The sequence below is a fragment of the Durio zibethinus genome, chromosome 13 (genome assembly GCF_047325235.1).
Source record: "Durio zibethinus cultivar Kanyao isolate XHJ-2024 chromosome 13, ASM4732523v1, whole genome shotgun sequence".
Lineage (NCBI taxonomy): Eukaryota > Viridiplantae > Streptophyta > Magnoliopsida > Malvales > Malvaceae > Durio > Durio zibethinus.
The window spans coordinates 15255500-15275159 of record NC_143174.1 but is presented as its reverse complement, the minus strand read 5'-3'; the positions used below and the strand labels follow the sequence as shown (position 1 = coordinate 15275159).

At 25.0% G+C, this 19660-nt stretch overlaps 1 pseudogene across 1 annotated transcript; it reads left to right on the top strand.

The window, feature by feature from the left end:
* Positions 1-6807: 6807 nt before the first annotated feature.
* Positions 6808-18047, top strand: LOC111304463 (N-terminal acetyltransferase A complex auxiliary subunit NAA15-like; annotated as a pseudogene). The gene is made up of 23 exons (XR_016326825.1): positions 6808-6820; positions 7579-7648; positions 8130-8215; positions 8495-8598; positions 8685-8709; positions 9084-9143; positions 9253-9272; positions 9385-9463; positions 10126-10208; positions 10299-10448; positions 12019-12134; positions 12865-12970; positions 13938-14009; positions 14111-14226; positions 15067-15199; positions 15855-15932; positions 16040-16093; positions 16226-16318; positions 16669-16716; positions 16830-16925; positions 17413-17541; positions 17645-17727; positions 17814-18047. The product of XR_016326825.1 is annotated as an N-terminal acetyltransferase A complex auxiliary subunit NAA15-like (transcript).
* The last annotated feature ends 1613 nt before the right edge of the window (positions 18048-19660 follow it).

The window sequence follows — 19660 nt, the reverse complement described above, 5'->3', positions numbered from 1 at the left end:
TATAATAACTATTATTATGAATAGTCATAATTATTAATTTTTTAATAACTATATAATATTATAATTAAATATATTATATTTAATATATAATTATTAAATAAATATTAATTTATAATTATAAATTAATAATTATTATAATTAATTAATTATAATAAATCAGTATTAATATTTTTATTAATATTAATAAATATAATTATATAGTATTAATATTAATATTTATCAAATAATATATTAAATATATTTATAATAATTATAATAATTATTTATAAATTAATTATCATAATAGTTATCATTAGTAACATAATTATTTGAACTAATTTCTCTATCATATATATAAATTATTATGTTATAACTAATAATAATTGGATAAAATTATTATTATTATTTTTAAAGATTATAATTATTATTAATTAATATTATAATATTTATTATACTTTATAATAATATAAATTAATTAATTAACTTAAATTAATTAAATATAATTAATTATTATTTAGACAATATTAATTATATGATAAATTTAATTAATATTTTATTAATATATTTAATATTAATTATAATTATAATATATTAATATAATTATTAATTTGAATAATTAATTAATAAAAGGTTATAATGACTTGAAATATATAATTGTCTAAATAGTCATAATTATTTGAATTAGTTCAGTAAACAGATACTCTCTTACTTTTTAATTTTTAAAATATTAATAAAAGAGTATTATTAATAATTTAAAAATTAATAATATATTAATGATTATAATAATTAATTATGACTATTTTAATAATGAATTGTTTAATTATTTATATAAATTATGTATTAAATGAATTAAGATAATTGTAATAATTATTATTAGAATAATTTATAATATATTATTTATAACACGTTCAAATAGTTATTACTATTTTATTAAATAATAAATCTAATTTACTATTTTAATATTAAATTAATATAATATAATATAACTATATATTAAATTATAATATAATTAATTAATATAATTGAATATTAAGCTATTAATAAATAATATTGTTTTAATATTATAACAAACTTATTTCAAATTTATTTACAGAATAAGTTCAAATAGTTATGACTATTTGAACAATTATTTATTTCAAATCATTAAAATAATAATAAATAATTAAAATAAATATAATAATTATAAATAACTTAAATATATAATGGTTATTAATATTATATAATTAATAAATAAATAATATATTATATAATTATATAGTATAATATATTAGTATAATTTATAAATATGATATAATTATATTATTTTATCAAATAGTTAAATAATTATTTGTAATCATGAATTAAGATTTGTATTTTAACTATATTAATATTAATTATAGTATTATATTTAAATTATATAATTAATAATATTATTTAATATATTACTAATATAGAAATAATATAACGTAATTATTAATTTCAAATAAGCATGTATGAGTTGAAGCAATTATATTAAATTTAAATTATAATAAATACTAATAATTTATTAAATAAATATTATTTTATTAATATTTTTTAAAAAATTTAAACTAATACTTATATTAAATTGTAATACATTATAATAATCAAATAATTGAAATAAATTTTGATTTTAATATTATAACTATTGAAAATTTGGATTATAAACTTTAATCAAAAGAAATTTATTAATTATTTATTGTTATATTAAATTAATAATAATAATTATCCGTTATTTGATAATAGATTAAATATTTATACTTGTTTATTTTTATATAAAAATATACTCATTCATTATAATATAAAACAATAAATATTTAATATTATTTGACAAATAATATATAATAAATATTTATATATTTTAAAAATATAATATTATTTTAGTATTTGATTAATTAATAATTGTTGAAATATTACTACTATTATTAAAATTGAATACCAATCAATATAACAGGTCACTTGTTAATTTACCATTAATTTTATAATATTAATTAATTATAAAATACTATAAATCTTCTAATATTATAATTAATATTATAAAATTATAAAATTATTTATAAATTTAAAGTAATAGATAATTTAATAAATTACTACAATAATTTATTTTACTAATTTAACAATTAGGATTTGAAAAGGTCTTAACTAGGCTTCAAATATATTGATAATTATAATTAATAAATATTAATAAATTAGTTAATTAAACTATTAATTGTTAAATTATAAAGTGATTTAAAAAATAAATCTATTTATCAAACTTGTTCAAATAGTTATGACTATTTGAGCAATTATTTACTTCAAATCTTATCATATTAATATTATATAATTTATCCAATATTAGCAATAATTAATTGTATATTAATAAATATAATATATTAGTTTATATATTATAATTAAATAATATAATTTCAATTAGTTACACTAATAATAATTATTATTATTATTATTAAATAATTATAAATATTATATATTATACTTATATTTAGAATATAAATTAATAAATTATATAATTAGTTATAATTATATCATATTAATAATTAATTTATTGTTCATAAATAAAGTAAATAGTTATGATAATTTAATTATATTACATTATAATTATTTATTAAAAATAACCATTATATTTTTATAAAATTATATTTGAATAAATAATTTATTATTCTTTTATATTTTATAAATATAATTTAATATAAAATAATATTCATTTTTTATATTTATAAATTATATATAATTATTAATTTACAATCTTATAATTATAATATATTAATAATAATGAGATGTTATTTAAGTAATTATATAAATATAAATTAATAATAATACAATATTATAATGTGACTTAATTATCAATATGTTTATGATATAAATAGAAATAAATGTTATATATTAAATAAATTATAATACTTTTAATATTTAATTTCAAATCATTATTAATAAATTCAACATATTCCTAACTTATAGATAATTTATTTTTATTAATTATTAATATAATTAATATTAAGTTAATATTAAATTTTAAATTCTTATAAATTATTATATATTAAGTATGTTAATACTTATAATTAATATTATTGTATTATTTAGATGATATTTAATCTACTTTTTAATAATTAATTATAGTTATTTATAATTATTAAATTATCAAATAGTTAGTTTAAATAACAATTATTAATATATATAAATATATTATATATTATAAATCTAATTTAGATTATATATAATTAAGTAATATTAAAATATATTATCTAATAATATTTATATAATATTATATTATTTAATTAATGAATATTTAAATATTAACATTAATTATATTTATATTAAATATATTATAATTAATTATAATATAATTATATTTATTATAATGTAATAATATAAATTATAATATTAATAATTTGATATATAACTAAAATATTTTAATATATAAAAATATATTCTTTACTTTTTAAATCATAATTATTTAAAAAATGATTATTTATATATATTAATAAATAAAATAACTACATAATTTTTATAATCAATTAATTCTCAAAGTGATGTTATATTTTTTAAATATAAATATACTATAGTTATAATAATAAATATTATTAGTACTATTAGAATAATTATCAAATAACTAAAAATAATTATTAAATTATTAATAATAACAAATAAGTTATAACAATTATTACATAATTAAATTATATAATTATTAATATTAGTTAATCAAGTTATATGTTATAAACTATTATTAATATAATAATTATATTGAAATTATAAATTGTTTTATATATGTAAATTCTTCATATATAATATAATAACTTAATTAATTTATATTAACTTATAAATTTGATAACTATTATTTTACAAATGTCTTATTATGTTATTATATAATTTATTAATTATTAATTTGTAAATAATTTCTTAAATATTATAAATAAAATAGTAATAATATATATTATAATAAATATTAAATATTGTTAATAATGTGTTTACTGAACAATTATAGATTAATAAATAAAATAACTATATAATTATAAATTAATAATTATTATAATTAATTAATTATAATCATTTAGCATCAATATTTTTTTATTAATATTAAAAAATATAATTATATAATTATATTTATCAAATAATATATTAAATATATTAATAATAATTATAATAATTATTTATAAATTAATTATAATAATAGTTATAATCAGTACCATAATTATTTGAACTAATTTCTCTATCACATATATAAATTATTATGTTATAACTAATAATAATTGGATAAAACTATTATTATTATATTTTTATTTTTATTTTTAAAGATTATAATTATTATTAATTAATATTACAATTTTTATTATACTTTATAATAAAATAAATTCATTAATTATACTTTATAATAAGAAAAGCAATTAGAAATAAACAAGAAAAAGAAAATAAAAAATTAACAAATCAACAAAATAATAAAAAAAGAGAAAATGAATAAAAATTTTAAAAATAAACAGGAATGTCAAAATAGAAAAAAACTTTTAGTTTAGAAAATACAAAGAAAAGAAAACAAATATAGAAAAAAAAATCAAAGAAAAGTTAATACAAAAATAATAAAAACAAAATGAAGTGTGAAAAGATATAAGAAAAAGTAAAAAACAATGAAAATACTAAATATATAAAATAAAATCAAAATAAAAAACAAATAAAGATTTCAAAAATTAAATGGGATGACAAAATAGAAAAAAATTTAGTTTAGAAAATACAAGCAATATATATATATATATAAGAAGTAATAAGAAAACTTAACAAAGGAAAAAAGTTAATACAAAAAAAAAATAAAAACAAAACAAGGAAGTGCAAAAAAAAATGGAAACAAGAAATAAAAAGAAATTTGTGAAAAAAAGAGAAAAAAATGAAAAGACAAATATGAAATAAAACAAAAAGAAAAAAAAAGTATATAGAAAATTTTAAAACAAAGTAAAAGGTGAAAACAAAAAAATATGAAAGTACATGAAAAAATAAGTAAAAAAAAGAAGAACAATTTAAAAGGAAAAAAAGTTAATAAAAAATTATAAAAATGCAATAGAAAATAACCAACAAATGATAAAATAAAAAAAAAGCAAAAGAAAAGATAAAAAGATGAAAAAATAAAAAATCTAAAACCTTATAAAATTTTATGAAAATATAAATAAAAAATAAGAAAAAATATTAAAGCAAAAGAAAAAGGATAAATAAAGTAAAAAAAAAAAAAAGAAAAAAAATCAATACCAATAAGAAAAGAAAAAAATTTAAAATATACAAAAATATAATAAAAATAAAAAAAGTGAGAAATGAAAAAATAACGACTCAAAAATAAAAAATAAAAAATGAATAACAAATTCAAAAATGAAAAGGAATGACAAAATGAAAAAAAATTAGTATAAAAAATACAAAAAATGAAAAAAATAATGAGAAAACAGTATAAAAAATCAAAGACAAAAAAATTAAAAAAAGAGAAAAGTTAATATAAAATAAAAATGAAAACCAAAGAAGGAAGTGCAAAAAAAAAAGTATGAGAATTTAAAAACGTAAATAAGAAATAAAAAAATTTGTGAAAAAAATAAGAAAAGCAAGAGAAGAATAAAAATTAAAACAAAAAAAATGAAAGCATATGAAAAAATAAGTAAAAAGAAAGAAAAATTTGTAGGAAAAAAAGTTATTGAAAAATAATAAAATAGGACAAGAAATAAGTAAATAAAAAAAACCAAAAAATAAAAAAATTCAAAACTTTATAAAATTTTTTTAAAATATAAATAAAAAAGGAAAAATAAGAAAAATACTAACAAAAAAGTAATAAAAATAAGAAAAGTAATTAGAAATAAACAAAAAAAAAGAAAAAGAAAATAAAAAATTAACAAATCAACAAAATAATAAAAAAAGACAAAATGATTAAAAATTTAAAAAATAAATAGGAATGTCAAAATAGAAAAAACTTTTAGTTTAGAAAATACAAAGAAAAATAAAAAAAAAACAAATATAGAAAAAAAGATATAAAAAACTAAAGAAAAGTTAATACAAAATATAATAAAAACAAAATGAAATGAGAAAAAAGATATAAGAGAAAGTAAAAAAATAAAAAAAATAAAAAAATAAAAATACTAAATATATAAAATAAAATCAAAATAAAAAAATTTCAAAAATGAAAAGGGATGACAAAATAGAAAAAATTTAGTTTAGAAAATACAAGCAAAAAATATATATAAGAAGTAATAAGAAAACTTAACAAAGGAAAAAAGTTAATACAAAATAAAAATAAAAACAAAACAAGGAAGTGCAAAAAAAAAATTCAAACAAGAAATAAAAAGAAATTTGTGAAAAAAAGAGAAAAACAAGAAAAAAAATAAAAATTAGAAAACCTACCCATTTCTTCTTAACTTCTTTTTTCCTTCTAGTTATTTTATCGTCAAAATCTCGTCTACTTTCATGTACATGTTATACTCATTCTTTCTACTTGTGAAGTATGGTTTTTCATGATTCTGTGTGTATGGCTATTAAGAGATTATTTCTTCAAGCTACCTCTCGTTCTTTTTTCCCTCCACTGTTTTATATTTTGCTATTTCCTTGCCATGAAATTGTTTTGATTGGTACTGTTATTGAATACTCCATCTGCTCTTCACCATGTTGTAAATTGGAATTTTTTAGACTAAAGTTGGAATATTTGGTGGCTCTATCGTACTTGACGACGAAAATTTCTTCTTTCACCACATATGATAGTAGAAAAAATCATCTTTATAATGAACATACTTGCCCCATCTCTTACTTTGATCTTGTTATCAAATTATTAGGGATAACAACAGGTTGGATTAGGGCATCCTCTAAGTCGATTTAGGTAGTATGGATTTGGATGGTAAGATTAGGGCATCCTAAAAGTCAGTTTAGGTAGTATGATTTGGATGGTATTCCGATAGTAAAATATTATAATTCATTGTAGGTTGCAATAAAGTTCGGATAGTGTTTTAAGGGTACTAATTATTTGAACTTGATTATAAATAATAATATTTTAATATTATAGATTATTTAAAAATTATTTATTATGAAGGTAATACTTAAATTAATTCATTCAGTGTTTTAATTTATAATTTTAGCTTTTATTTATTTTATATGGATTACTTTCATTTATTAATTTTATTTCTTTTAATAATTTTTTTAAAATCAATTTTAAATTTAAATTTAAAATTTAAAATTTAACTTAATAAACGAATATTTAATGAGTTTGAACAATAATGAGTTTTTTTTTATACATATTATGTGAGTTAGATTTAGATAATAAAATTAAAAATTATTTGAGTATTTATTGAATTCAAATATTTTAATAAATAAAAAAATTGGGATACTTAAAATTAACATATATCCTATCTGTTGTCATTCATAAAATTCGTAACACAATTTATAAAAGCAGGCTTCCCTGCTAGTTTTAAACCGAAGAAAAATAGGTTCTATTTCTTTCTTTGAAATCATCATAAGAATTAAATATTTTTGTGATCTTTGATTTAACATGTAATGCAAAGATAATACGATTATTTAAAACGACGAATTTTGGTATTCACTTTATTTTTGTTTAGCTATTATTTGAAGTAAAAGTTTTCTCCAATTGTTTTTGATTAGTTTGTACTTTAAAACAGCTTGCTTATCAAAATATCGAACATATTTTATTAGTGATTGAAGTTGTCTTTTAGTATGTCAGATTCAAAGACGAGCCAAAGTGATTTTTTTAATTGATATCTGTTACTAACATAGATGATTAGAAAATGATTGGGCCTACGAAAAAAGGAGAGAATTATAAAATTAAGTACTTCAAAAAAATATTTATTATTTGATTTTATAATAAAATAATTAATAAAAATATTTATAAGCAAAATTAATAAAAAGTTAAAATTACATCTCAATATTTAAATGTACATATCTTTTGATTAAATGTATATGTAACATATAATAATCATTTAAATTTTAAATTAACACCTATTAAACATTAAAGTGATAAAAATAATTTATATTTTTATTAATTTTATATATTAAATATCTGATTATGATATCAATTAATAAAAATTTATGAGATCACCCTTTTACTAAATTTTCCGTAAGACAAATGAACCAACGGCCATATATGAATCAAAAAGTTACTTATTTATTCCTTTTTAATTTTACTTTTGTTCAAGCTTCTTATTGACCGTAGGGTTGAAGCAGCAGATAACGCCACCACTCTATTCTCTCTCTTGCAAGCCCCCAACTCTCACTTCATCAAGTCTCAATCTTCTCATTTTTTTTTTCTCTTACGATTCTTGTTTTTCTTCTAAAATTTTCTAATTTTCTTCAACAATGGGAGCTTCGTTGCCTCCGAAGGAAGCTAACCTCTTCAAACTCAACTCATTGTCGTAAGGCTTCGATTCTCTTTTCTCCCTCATTTTTGAGTTCGTATCTACGTATTTCTAGTTGGTATTTATACTTGTATTTTGCTTTCTTATTTTTTGTTTATTGGATCGCACTTCTTTTTTCTTTTTGTTCTTTGCTTGCAAAACCCTAGCTGGATACTGGTCTGTTTGCTTGCTGAGAAAATCGGTGGATATCAATTATGAATGGAAATTTGGACTAGATAAGCTTGTTTGTCAATTAGGTTTTTGCTTTTGGGCAATTTTTCATATAAATTAAGTTCATTTTCTTTGTTCTGTTTAGCGATTGAAGCTTAATTAAGTTTATTGCTTTGCTTAATTTAGGTCAATGAATTCGATTTGTTGAAAAGCAACTTTAAAAAATTGAATTTTGCTTTGACCTTTTTTTTTTTTTTTAAAGTAAGGATGCTCGTTGTGCTTTCCTTTTGGTGATAATTCATTTGTATCATCATGGAGAAAATTAGAGAAATGAAAATAAAAGGGTTTGGTGACTCTTCCTACTTTAGTAATTTCTCTTGTATGTTGCCAACTTTTTAAAATAGGAATTTTGTTGGTTCCTAATGGGAAACAATTGTGGCATTCTGGCTTTTATGCACATAAGCATTCAAGACAATAACAAACTTTGTGAAACAATCTAGTTAAGAATTTGATAAATTGACTGGGACAATTTTTAATGTAATTGTAGGCTTTGCTGGTTAAACTTGAATATTTATATATTTTAAGAACTTGTTCGTATTAGATATAGAATAGCAAAATTTGGATGTTTTCCACACACTATTGAGAGTTTTCCCCCCTTCCCTCTTATTTCTTCTACTTTATAGTGAAAACTAGAGTTTTGACGGGTGAATTCTTACTCTATTTTAACTTCTATAGTAATGGACTCTTGACACAGTTTTTTTGCCTGATTTTTATGTAATTAATATTTATCTGTTATTATACTCTAGCTAATTCTCATAACTGAATTTTTATTGCTTTGGAGGTCCATGTGCTATTGCTAAAGCTCTTGTATATTTTATCATTGCAGAAATCATATGAAACTAAACAGTACAAGAAAGGACTGAAGGCTGCAGATGCAATACTGAAAAAGTTTCCTGACCATGGAGGTAGTTTAATTTTAAGCACTTATTTATTTATTTGTTTTTGGCTGAGAGGCACTTATTGTTTAGTGTTTATGTTTGCATGGTTCTTGTAAATGTACCTGTATAAAGATGCAAGAACTCTGAAACAAAAAGAACTTTACACTTTAGAGGAAAAAGGGGCTGTCACTAGATAGTTTATGTTGTTATCAAGGTTATTGGTTTCAATAATCCTTACAAGAATGCCTCTAAGTTTGACATGATTGTTTCTGTAGACTGTATGTTCCTTTCTCATGTCTTATGATTGATGTCAATTGCATTTTTGAAAGCACTAGCTGTATGGTGACTAGTCCATGATTTATGATGGTTCTAGAGATAAGTGGAACATTCTAGCAGTATCAATGTGGAGATATTCTCTATCAACTGAATATATTGCATTAATTTCGGGTATATAACTACATTTTTAACCTATACAGTTTGAAATCTGCAATATTTGAATACCTTCTTCATCTTGGTTGGGTTTTGTGAATATTCATTAGTGTGCAGTATTGGTAGAGTGTAGTAGCGTTTTGTTTAATATATCCATCCTTTTAAATATGCAGTTTCCAAGTAATATTTTATACTATCTGGTAACTGTTTGTTTGTTGTGTTTGTATGTTGTCATATGGGCTTTTATTCATTATTGCCAGAAACATTGTCGATGAAGGGGTTAACCTTAAATTGCATGGATCGGAAAACTAAAGCTTATGAGCTTGTTCGGCTAGGTGTAAAGGTTATCTTATTTATTTTCTTTTGGTTGCTATAATGTCAAAGCAGTGTCACTTTTTCCTAACATTGTTTTCATGTTTGTGTCTTAATGTAGAATGATGTAAAAAGTCATGTTTGCTGGCACGTTTATGGTCTCCTCTATCGGTCAGATAGAGAATACAGGGAGGCTATCAAATGCTATCGCAACGCTTTGAGAATAAATCCAGACAACATTGAAATACTACGGGACTTGTCACTCTTGCAGGTATACCTTATTTACCTTCCTTCTCTATGATTTGTACATCTAGACTCAGTGTTAAATCTAAGATGTTTATCTGTTGTATGCTTAATGTTAAGTAAGAACATTTGCTTGTCATGGTATTTTTTGAACATTTAAAGGAGTTTCTCTGTATAAGATTTCTTGTAAGCTTTGTGGTTTGCCTAAAAGATTTTTCAGATTCCATTGTAGAATTTGAGAATCTTAAGTATTAGGGTACTTATAGGCAAGTCAATATTGCAACTAAAACAGTTTGGTGCCAACTTTTGTGCAACTGTAAGTTATGTGGTAGTTGGTAAGGGCAGGTTCATTGTGGCAACTTAATATAACTGGATGAAAACACCAAGATCAGCTACATAGTTAGTAGTGAAGTGAAAATAAATTTTATGAAATTTGATGCTGTTTAGTTGCTTGACGGAATCTACTAGTAGATGGATGGAAAAGGCATAATTATATTAAGATAGTAACAAAAGAGACGAAGATATATGGCTTAAAACAGAGGAATGGAATTTATGGAGATAACTCAACTAAAAGGGAGAGGCTGTATGAGACCATGAAAAAAATATCTTCTTAAACTCTTAGAAAGTAGATGAGTCAGCTGGTTTTATAACTTTGAAAATTTAGATCATAGTTTTGGTAGAAACAATTTATGGCTTTAGGGGAAGGAAAAGGATATAACGGATATAACAGACATCATCTGATATTCTGGCAGCAGATTAATATGAGAGATGGTTCAGATTTAGTATCTTAATTGAAGGTTTTGTTTTGAGGCACACGCAAAAATAAAACATAAGTAATATAATCAGAAGCAACCAGTCTGATTTGATCCTTTCGTTCTCATTATACTGTAACAAGCAACCACCTTGAATTGATAGTTTCTGGTCTATCGCCACAGATCCCTTTTATCTCTCATTCTACTAGTTCCTTAATGGTTGAAAGTGTTTATAGAATGACAAGTAATATAATCAGAAGCAACCAGTCTGATTTGATCCTTTCATTCTCATTATCCTGTAAGAATCAACCACCTTGAATTGATACTTTCTGGTCTACTGCCACAGAACCTTTTTCTGTCTCGTTCTACTAGTTCCTTAATGGTTGAAGGTTTTAACATTAATGACCTTTGCAATTAGAAAGTGTTTATACTCTCTGGATCAGATCTGGTTCGGTTCTTCTCTTAATTTCATCTGCCCATGTGCCTTACTGCTCCAGAATAGTAACAAAAGTCGGTGTCTTTGATACTGAAATTGATGATTTTCATTTCTATTATTCTCCCTCGATGCTTTAGCGCTTGCCATATTATGGATTCTTAACTCATGATTTCAGATGATTAAGTCATTTGTTGGCATTAACTTATTTGTGCCCCCCCCCCATTTATGGTTTATATGCCTTGAAAAGTTAAAAGGAAAAAGTATGAAGATGATGAGCATTTGTCTTTCTACTAAGATATGAAGTTTAAGAGAAATTTTTTGGATTTGATCATGGTTTTGTATTTTCTCATTGTCATGTTTCAGGTTGTATCAGAAATTATTACATTTATGTTTTATCTTTTGCATTGCAGGCACAAATGCGAGATTTGACAGGATTTGTTGATACAAGACAACAACTTTTGCATTTGAAACCAAATCATCGCATGAAATGGATTGGCTTTGCTGTAGCCCACCGTTTAAACTCAAAGTACTTGTCCTTTATTTTTTTCTTAAAAAAATTTGTTCCAATTCTTATGCTAACTTTCACTAATTTCTGTTGACTTTTATTTTGTGAAACATGTTTTAGAGTGTTGTTATTGTTATGTATACTTGAAGGTCCAAATTGAAGGGCCTTTTGGTATTGAAAGTTGAAATATTTGTTGATATAATGAAAGCCTTTCTTTAAATTAAATGCTTAATCAGGACTTAATGTTTCTAATTAGATGATCAAATGGGTGCTAACATGGATGAAATTACTGTTGATTTTTAACACGTGGTTCATATTGTTTGTATGACTTCAACTAAACATCCAATAAGATATCAAACTTCTTTTATGACAATATATGGTGGGTGTAGAATGTGTTAAAGATGTTACTAATATGTATAGATAGGTGGGTAGATAGATAGGTACCCAACTATTCTAAGCTGGTTGCACTTGCATTTATGAAATTTGGTTGCAAATTAGCCTTTTACAAACAATGCCTAGTTAACTGCAGAGTTCTGTTGTTTTTGCTATAGTTTTATATGGAGACAATGATGATGCCATATTTTCATTTGGCTTTATATATGAATGAATTGAAGTTGTTGGCACAACAGTTACGACGGTTTTTCCTTTTCTGTCCCTGTCTTAGCCAAGTAGTTCTAAGTGAATGAAGTCTTATTAATTTCATTCACCCTTTAGGTATTTATGCTGTATTCCTTTTTTTGGTTGATATTAGTGGTGCAAAAGCAGTTGAAATTTTGGAAGCATTTGAAGGGACATTAGAAGATGATTATCCACCAGATAATGAATGTTGTGAGCATGGTGAAATGCTTTTATATAAGGTTTTGGTCATGTACTTCAACTCTTTTTTTTTGCATGCATATGTATGTGGGATGTGGCTGTAATTTCACATGAGTTGACTTCATTATACAGACATTCAAAATTTTAGAATTTATAATAACGTATAATGGAGTGACTGATTTGATGTCACTTGTTAACCAGATGCCAACACAGTTAGTGAAATTATCCATAAACCAAATAAAGCAATTAAATATACAAAAATTAAAGATTTTTAATGCCTTTACCTTCTTTATAAATGGGGTCCCTTTTTTGAATTAATTCTAATTTTTTTCACATGCAATTAGAAAACCTACCCATTTCTTCTTAACTTCTTTTTTCCTTCTGCTTATTTTATTGCCAAAATCTCATCTACTTTCATGTACATGTTACACCCATTTTTTCTACCTGTGAAGTATGGCTTTTCATGATTCTGTGTGTATGGCTGATAAGTTAAATTAAATCATCTCCAAGTTAACTTTAATCTGAGATGGAGGACTAACTAGTGGCCTATAGTGGTATTTGGCATCTATAAGATACTTAATTCTTGATGTATTCATGTTAGAGAGAAATATGGCTTGCTCACTAATTGTTGGGCCTTCTACAAGTAATCATATCTGTGGTGTTTGTACTTAGCAGCTCTGAATCTTAATAATTGCTAATCTCCAATTATATGTTTTGTGGAACCATTTCGGAATTTTTGTTTCTAACATCTTAATAAATTACTCTATCTTTCTTTTTGACTACTCTTTTTTGGTTTAACACCATTAACATGATTCGAAAACAGCTTAACCAATTGGACAAGTACCTACAAGCCTTAGCCCTTGCAGTAGCATTTATTTCTTTAATAATATATTGGCATAGAAATATGCATAACTACATTCATTATGCATAATGGATGCTGTACATCTAGACTAGTGGTGCCCCCTGCTGCTTTTCTGATGTTTATGAGGGTATGGTATTTTTCTCCAGATCTCTTTGCTAGAGGAATCTGGGTTTCTTGAGAGAGCATTTGAGGAATTGTATAAGAAAGAGCCAAAAATAGTATGTGTCAAACGTATAATGCCTGAATACTTTTAACATTAAAAATTTTGTAAGTTTTGAATTTTTGGACATTAAAATTCTAACCAATTCTATTATTCTAGGTTGATAAATTGACTTATAAAGAACAAGAGGTTTCTCTCCTGGTGAAACTTGGATGCCTAGAAGAAGGTGCCAATATTTACAAGGCTTTACTTACCATGAACCCTGACAATTACAGGTGAGTCTTATGCATTTGGTACTCTTTTGAAACACCTAGTTAAGTTCATTAATAAATCTTTCATAGCAAAGAATATTAGTCAACTCTTTCCTTTTATATAGCACTTCTTGAAGTTATAATTGACTTATTTTTCTCAATGCCATGGTGTATTATTATTGTAGGAAATGAAGAATAATTAATATTCTGAATAGTTTGTGTGTTTAAATATATTTTTGTTGGGCTAATAGGTTTTTCAATTCTTCTTGTAGTAACACCCAAATTCCTTTACCTTTGTTAGAACTTTATGAAGGGTTAAAAGAATGGTAGAAATAGTCATTATTTTTTATGTTCTATTTTCGTTGGTGCTTTAAGCTTGAAACTAATCAGTGTGTATCCCTTATGTCACAAATTCAATCGTTTTTTAGTTTTAAATTTTGTTTCTTTAAGCTTTTGCTTATACTTGTGCGTGTTACATTTACATCATGGTATCTTTACATAAAATGAGGTTATTTTTATTTTTTTCATTCTTGGGATTGTTTTATATCTCTCTGTCCTGTCAAGCCCTTTGCTTAGCTCTTTTAGTAAAAAGAAGCATTATGCACCACCTCATATATAAATATAATTAAAAAGTAGCAAAGCAACTATGAGCAGAACTGTAATTCTATACTACTATATGTGTCAACAGTCTCTTGGGTGCTTTCTCAGATTGGGAAATGAGGAAAATTCTTTTACAGAACTGTTAACTTATGTCTCTTCACTCAGTATATGCCTATATATCGGCGCAATTTATTGCTATTAGGTCTGATAAACCAGGAGCCAACCAACTTACAATTTTTGTATTTGTATATGTATATTTTTCAGATATTATGAAGGCTTGCAGAAATGCTTTGGCCTATATTCTGAAAATGCCAAGTATTCCTCTGATGAATTTGATCGATTGGATGCATTATACAAATCACTTTCACAATAGTACACTTGGTCTTGTGCAGTTAAGGTGATGGATTTATGTTGTGCTTCTGTTTTCATAAGGAATTTATGATGGATGTTATCAATACATTCTGTTTATTGCAAAAACTCCCTAGTGGTGGAATGTGCTAGTCTAAACTGTTTTATTATGTCTTAACTGTTAGTCATATTAATTTCATTTTCTGTTTTGTATCTCTTTTTTTTTATTAATTTATTTATGAGCTCCAAATGGTACCTTGGGATGTTCTGTTCATTATATTTACTCTGGATTTCTTCTCTCTCTCTCTCTCTCTCTTATTTATGGAATCACATGATGCAAATCCAACGAAAACCTTACTTTTCTGCAGAGCTGTCAAGCTTTCCCCCCTTTTCTAGAGAGAGGAGGGTTGGCTATTTTTACAAATACTCTTGTAGGGATCTTATTTTTCTTGATGGCTTGATAAGAAATTATGTGACAAAAATCTAGTGATGTGCTTCTACAACAGACACAATCCATTCAATAGCTTGTGATATTCTTAAATAATCTAGAAATAGATAGTTGTGGTATTATGCTGAAATACTTAATTGATGTCTTGATGTGACAATTGTAAGAACTCTAGGTGGTTAAAATTATCCTTTCATATGCTTCACCCTTAGAGATTTGACATGGACTTATATTAGAACTTTGTTTTCTCAATTTTTAGAGGATACCTCTTGATTTTCTGCAAGGAGACAAATTTTGTGAAGCAGCATTTAATTACATTAAGCCTCTTCTAACAAAGGTATATACATCCAATGAGATTTTTTTTTTTTTTTTTTTTTGTGTTAGTTTGACTGGTGTTTTTAGTTTGTTTTGTGAAATAATGATATATTTTCTTGGTGGTCTCAGGGGGTTCCATCTTTATTCTCAGACCTTTCTCCCTTGTATGATCACCCTGGAAAGGTAAGTTTTCTTACTTACATATTCTAAAAATAGAATTAAGTTTCTAAATATTGATTATTCTAAACTGCTTAGCAACTGGTTGGAGCTTGATTTCATTAGGATTGATTGCCTGCTTTGTTGACACTTACACAGTCAGACATATTGGAACAACTTATTCTTCAGTTGGAGCATTCAATTAGGACCACCGGCAGATACCCTGATAGCTATTATATGCTTTAAAACCTTGTGTAATATTTTATTAAGTCTTAAAAGCAAATAAATGTTTAGATTTACTACTCTTTGAGGTAATATAGACTTCCAGCCCTTATGTGATATTCTAGTAAGTCTTAACAGTGTCTAAATGTTTAGATATTGGGTGCGGTCTGAGTGCATTTTTTTCTTTTACTGCTTATTGTTTGGTGAAGTCCTCAGTCATTTATGTGTTGTTATCTATTAAACAAGTACATAATGGTTGTCCCATATGGTTGCATGTGAAGTTTCTATATGTTTTTGTTTGTATGCTAATACACAAGCACGCATTTGGTATTATGCTGAGTCATTTCTTGCTTGTGTTTCATATTGAGTGCAGGACAGAGAAAGAGCCCCCTTCAACACTTTTATGGATTTTATTCTTTTTGGCTCAGGCGGGTAATCATCAGGTTTCCTCACCCCGTGGGCCATTGCCTTTTCTTCTTTTCTTGCTATAAATGTTTGGTGCTTTCTTTGCATTTGAGTAACTTTGAATTTATTGATGCAGCATTATGATAGAAAAGGCCAATATGATGTTACTCTTTCAAAAATTAATGAGGCCATAGAGCACACACCAACTGTAATTGATTTATACTCTGTCAAGGTTTGTTCTCGTCTTCAATCTTCAAATTTTTGCATTGGCTTCATCTGCTGGTTTTATATTTTTGTTAGCTGGATTCTTTTATTTTATTTTTTAATCTTATATTTTGAAATCTTTTTGCCTGGTTTGTCTCGCATCTCACAAGGCATAGCAATACCCGAAAATCTTTCTAGATATTTCCTTGTAGTTATCGTTCACTTGTAAGAGACTTATCACTTTCTATGATTCTGACCTTGATTGAATATATTGTTTTGCACTAAATTGTGCAAAGTTGATATGCATTCATTTAAAATGCATACTAGTTTTTCTTTGTGGACCTTAAGTCTTGATGGGCATTGGGCAGGCATATGATCTCCTTTCTTAGGTTTTAGGGTTTTTGGTACATGGCTATTGTTTCTTGATGAACCTTTTTACTATCTTTTGGAGAAGTACTTGGAATTTTCTTGAAGCTGGTTCTATGTGTATATTATTTACTTCTCTTTGGTGACAGACTCGGATACTGAAACATGCTGGTGATTTGGTAGCTGCAGCTTCATTGGCAGATGAAGCTAGGTGTATGGATCTCGCAGACCGTTATATAAACAGTGAATCTGCGAAGCGAATGTTGCAGGCTGATCAGGTTCTAAAGCTCCCCCCTTCATCTTTTATCATAGTTAATATTTGTCACCGTAAATTTCTTTCAGTATTACTGTACTGTTCACAAACTTTTTCCACTCTTGAAGATGGCTTTGGCAGAAAAAACTGCTATTTTGTTCACAAAAGATGGGGACCAGCACAACAACCTTCATGACATGCAGTGCATGTGGTCTGTTTTTGTTTATTACCTTCTACGTGTTGTTGTCTCTAATTATAATTTGGGTGCACCTACTGAGTGTCATCCATCTTTTGAAGGTATTAACTTGCTTCTGGTGAAAGTTACCTTCGACAAGGTGATCTTGGACGTCCCTGAAGAAATTTTTAGCTGTGGAGAAGCACTATGCTGATATTGCTGAAGATCAATTTGATTTCCATTCTTATTGTTTGCGGAAAATGACACTCTGTGCATATGTTGAAATGCTAAAATTTCAAGATCGGTTGCATTCACATGCTTATTTTCGCAAAGCAGCAGCTGGTGCCATCAGGTGAACATTTTTGTTAGGATCTGCAGCCTTTTCAATGATTTGCAATAGACTTATTCTGTTTGGTTGTGGCCTGTACGTGTAAAATGCTATGCAAGCTCTGTTGTCTACTTGTCTGGGTGCTTTTAGCATCTGTCACCTATTGTTGATCAACACATGCATGTGATGCTTTATTTTTGTTAGGATCTGCAGCCTTTTCAATGATTTGCAATAGACTTATTCTGTTTGGTTGTGGCCTGTACGTGTACAATGCTATGCAAGCTCTGTTGTCTACTTGTCTGGGTGCTTTTAGCGTCTGTCACCTATTGCTGATCAACACATGCATGTGATGCTTCATTTTGGGTTAGATTCCTCTTTGCCTCCCTCTTTTTCCCTTTGTCTTTTGGGGAATGGGGGATTATTGCATACATATATGTTGCATTAATCATACGTTGCAATGATGTGCTGTCTGAACCTTGCTTTCAAAGCATGAAAAACTTCCTAAAGGTAACTGTTGTTCATTACTTACCCTTGCACAACTATTCATTTGTTAATAATTAGACACTCCCATTATGATATCCTATCTAATTGAAGACTCTTCTAGCAGCCCCTCCATTAATAGGAGAGGGGATATCATATCAAGATTTCTGATTCCCTTCCCCTACTCTAATTTTTCCTTGAATCCTAGACATAAGGATTTACAACATTTTTGAAGACAAAACCTTGCTAAGTTTATAATCAAGAAAGTATCAAGAGTCCTTTTCTTGCACTTGTTTTTGCTAGAGAAAATTTTTTGAGTCATATGAGCAAAGCAGAATATAGGGTTCCAAGTTTTTTGTTGATCAAGCAACAACCTGATTTGAATTGGGGAATAAGGGATTTGCAATCCCCCGCCTTACTGGTTAGCCATGTCACCAAAGGTTAGAAACCAAAAAGAATGAGTGTATCCCCTTTATAACTTTAGTTATAGATTGGATCCATACCTTCAATTAGTTATAGTATCTCAAGTAAAAAAATTAGTATTGTTCTTTTTTTCTTTCAATAAAAAAAATTCTTAATTTGATTTATATTATAATGTAATAATATAACAACAATTATGAGTCTAGGTAAACCCCGTAACGAAAGTTATTGCACGGCAACAAAAAGTTCAACCCAACAATGAAAAGCAGCTTGAGATTTTTGTTCTTTTCATCCCTATGCCATTATGAAAAATTTTATCTTTACGAGTACCCATTTGCATGTTCATTGATTTATGATTTGGGTGAGTGTTTTTTGATTTCATTTTGTGTCTTTTGTCATCTATTGTCTTGCTTATAAGTAGTCCAGTTTAAGGGTACCCATTTGCCTGTGCTGCTAGTTCATACATTTGAAGATTTTATCTTGGTTAATGAGGAGGTCAAATAATTTGATAGAATTTCAAGCTATTGCTATTGGAAATTACCTTCTGCAAATGTTTAGCTCAGAAATCAGATTGATTTAGTTAGATATATGAGGGTTGATTAGGAGACACTGTCTGGTGTAATATAAAAGATTTTGGCTGAGGGGCTCAAATGAGCAAGTTCAAGTCCTGAAAGTAGCCTCATTGTGTAAAAAATGATGAATCCTAAAGGCTAGGAACATTTTTCAAATGACTCTTCTTGG